Below are 4,234 nucleotides of genomic sequence, written 5' to 3' on the forward strand. Positions count from 1 at the left end.
GAAGCAGGAGGTGGCGCGGCATGTGGCCAGCGCGCAGCGAGCACGCGCCCTCGTGCCTTCTGGCACGAGGTTGAAGACGACTGGCGCTGAGGAGGTGGACTGGGCCGGCTCGACTGGGCGAGCTACAGTAGCAGGTAAGGCCCAGGTACTTCTCTCCTTCTCTCTTATTTCTGTTTTCTAATTTCTGCAGATGTTTTGAATTTGGTTTGCTAACCAAATTATTTTTGCAGCTTCTGGAAATAATTGTGGATGCAAAATGGTTTAACCCAGAGCTCCACAAGAAGTTTCAGAATTTTTGGAGCAATAACAATATTTATAGGATTTATTTGCGCCAACTGAAATACATTAGTGGATTAAATGAAAGCCCAAATAATTCCCTAAAAATGTTCACTGTTTTTGGCTTGGATCAAAACCCTTGCCAAAATTATCAAACATTAATTAAGGCATTTTTGGGTTCATTGAAAAATATTCTTTTGGTTGATCCTAGTTTTCAAAGGAGTGCTAGGGTTTGTTAATCCCCATTTCAGGTTTAAGGAAAGATTGCCATGATGCATGGATGCAAATGCAACTATTGCACACAAATAATCTAGGGCTGTGACAATTCACCCCCACTAAACAAGAATCTCATCCCGAGATTCAAGACATGAGGTAAGAAGACAGAGGGGACACAGATCTAACATGATCTTCACGATCCAGATGCCCTTCTCGAGGATGTTGATTCATTTCTCCAATTGATCTTGACGTCTTTGCTTTGAAATCTTCTTGCAACTATGATGACGGAAGAGAGGAAACTCGACAGAATTCGATCTTCACAAAGATCAAGCGATACACAATCAACTCATGGAATGAGACGATAGAACCTCTCTTAAGCCGGGACACAATGCACACATCAGGACGGATGGAGAGAAACTGATAACAAAGGTTCAATTTGGTAGGCAACATTTCCATGCTTAAGAAGATGGTGGATGCGTTTCAAGTAGCGAGGAGTTAAGCTGCCCTTCATGTCGTACGGGGCACCTTAGAGGAGGTGGCTCGTAGAGCTATTCCCTTAAGTGGCAAAAAGAATTACTTTTGATTCAGAGATCATTGAAACTCTTTATACCATCCTAAGGCAATTCACAACAATCGTTTGGCGGAGTACAAAGGGATGGCATACCCGGACTAGAATGGATGATATGGACTACCTTGTTGAAGACAACGCAAGGGATGATTTTGCTTGCGCGTGCTCTCAAGAACTTGAGCATTTCCATATTCATCAAGGTTCTACCAACATCCGAGTCGAGGATCCTGGCAACACATCTTACTACCTTGACGAATAGTGATGGACAATGCAGATGCATAGAAAGACAACCCTTTCTCAGATTTCACCTTAGCGAGGCCAAGGGAATGAAATCTGGATGATCGACCGAGAGACATTTAGCACTCCGCTTCTAATGTTCTCCTTGATGTACTGGTTACCACGGTCATGCTTTAAAGCATCAACATAGCCATCAAGTAGTGGTCGTACTTCGGAATACAATAGATCCATAAGGAACAACTTCTGGAGTAAATCCTATGAAATCCTTATGGGGCGGTGGCCAACTTCCTCAATCAAGATACTACAATAATAGGTCTTCCGGCTGGGTGTGTTGGCCACGACATCCACTTTACCGGTTACAGGGAGACCAATATTATAGTTCTTGGAGTGTGTTCCAACCATCATATCTGCCTGAGATTCAGATCTGGTTGGTGTTAGGATATTCCAGACTCATCAAGTCTAGAAAGAAAAATGAAAGTTTGCAACACAAATCGACGAGATGACGTTGCGAGACTCTCGGGGGAATGAACTACGGTAGTAAGCTCCAAAACATGAGCCGGTTCTGCTACAAGCATGTGAACACGTTGTCCTAGACAAGCATGGTCACATGGTAGTCTTACAATGAAACACTACCGAGTTCAGGGGGAACCATCAACGAGGATATCGAAGTCCTTGCGTAAGTCTAGCTCTTAAGAAGAAACTTCTTCTCCTTGAACAAATCAATCAGTGGCTTGGTGTGCTAGGGACACATATGGACTGGAGGTAGCGAGCCTATCAAACCATAGAATACTTCGCACATGCATGACTAACTTGGGATCACTCCAAAGGAAGCAGAACAAGCTTTCTCAAATCCATGGCGGCAACTTGCATCGATGCACATGAATTAGAGGAAGTCACATCTTTCAACCGGACATATGCTTCATGATCGGGACATGAGGGCAATGCTTATAAAGTTTTCCAACACTAGTATAATGTTCAACATGAATCATGGGGGAGACAAAATGATGCTGATGGGCTCAACAGCAACTCATCAGAATTTCCATATCACTGGACTTCCATCATCATGTGAACACGGTGATAGCATTGGTCAGACCAAAAGATGTAATGGTGTATGCTCGAGGGATCAACCACGAGTAAGACAACATTACGAACATCGTTGGTTCTGATTTGACTTGACAATAGCCCATACTCAAGTCAAAGTTTTGACAAGGCAATAGATCCAACAAATGATCACGAGGACCAATCGACGGAGATATCATCTTTCTTCAACTCTCACACACACCAAAAGATATCCCTTAACATGAACTAAGTCAGACAAGCTTTTATCTTCCAACTCTCCAAGTTGTTGTTTGGCTTAACCAACTAGCTCAGGGATATCCAACACAGATTCTTGGAGAAGGGGTGGTTTACAAGAAACCAACTTGATCACGAGCTCAACATAATAGTCAGGGGACAACCAGGTAATACTTCCAAGAAGATCTTCGGAAAATCACGAACCACCGATATGTTACTAGGCTCGAGAACAACCTTGCTTTTCAGGGCAAGATGATATGATCAAAAGAGTGAGGGATTGACATAATCCTAACTCGTTGATCGAGGAGTGCACCAGAAATAAGAACTAGATAGCACGATCAATCTTAGGATGATGATTTAATAACCAACATGCTAAGAATGAGAATATTGTCCACTAACTACCAAGCAACGGAGTTGCTAGGAGTATTGATTTCACACATCACGACTCACTTACCAGCATTCCGGTTACAATAACACGGGAGCCGAGGAATGAACAATGATGGCAAGAAGTATCACTGCGTCAAAATTCGTAAGAGATGGTGCAATTCCTATGATATTATTGGCATGAATAGGGTAGAACTCCGAGGTAGAACAGAACAAAAGCTGGATTGGCATTTTGATCTGCGGGATACAACTACTTTGACCCAATCGTAGATATGGATGAGGTACTGGAGTTTATTTCTCCTAGTCATTCTGGAATAGAATGGCTTGATGGACCACAAGAATAATAGGCATCGATGAACACAAATGCACACATACTCTTGGCTATCAACTGATAGAAGATGGTCGGGATACAACTGAAGAGGAACAACTCGAGGAACATATAATTTTCTGAGTTGTGGATGCATAGATTAGTATGTCGAGAAAAGCTCAACATTTCTTCCGGGCAACCCATGCAGAAAGGTAGAACTAGCAGAGTCACAATTATGAACGGAGAACTCCTCAAGAGTACTATGATTGTGATATTTTGGTTCAAAGAACTTCTGCCTTAACGGTTCATGGTATTTGGAAGGAAGAAATACCACGGACCTCGAGGACTGTTGCAAGGTTACTAATATCCTAAAGGAACGAGCAAACACTATCAACATGAGTTAAGTAGGGTGAATCTCGGGTTCAAGAACCCAGGAATAGAATACCTACTACTAAATGGCACCACGGGATGCTTTTGAGAATAATTGCCAAAACCATCACACCGGAACACAAAACATGGCTAGATTACTAGGTGACTCCCTAAAACACCTAGGGTCATAACACTAATTCCAACATACATGTCAAGGCAACAGAGTACCTCAACAGACCGATTAGTGTGGTTGAACTGGCCCAAAGGGACATCGGGATCGGAAGGAAGGGATTTGCAAATGCATCACACTATTTAGAAACCTGGGATGACTCGGACAACATAATGGCTGTAAAAGCTTAAAAATACTTGAGACATCCTTCAAAATGGTGGCATAACCACTCAACAACATCATATCAGGGTTCTGAGGCCATTTAACAACACACTGAGTAGAAGAAACTGAACTGAGGCTTGAGACCAACAATCCTACGAATCTACGGATTAGTAACACGTGATCCTGATAGAAAGATGAGAAGCCTAGTTCTTAATCCCCGTAGAAGAGAAGAGGGTGACTCAGATCAGAAGGT

The sequence above is a fragment of the Triticum urartu genome, chromosome 5A (assembly GCF_056163025.1).
Source record: "Triticum urartu cultivar PI428250 chromosome 5A, HENAU_Tu73, whole genome shotgun sequence".
NCBI lineage: Eukaryota > Viridiplantae > Streptophyta > Magnoliopsida > Poales > Poaceae > Triticum > Triticum urartu.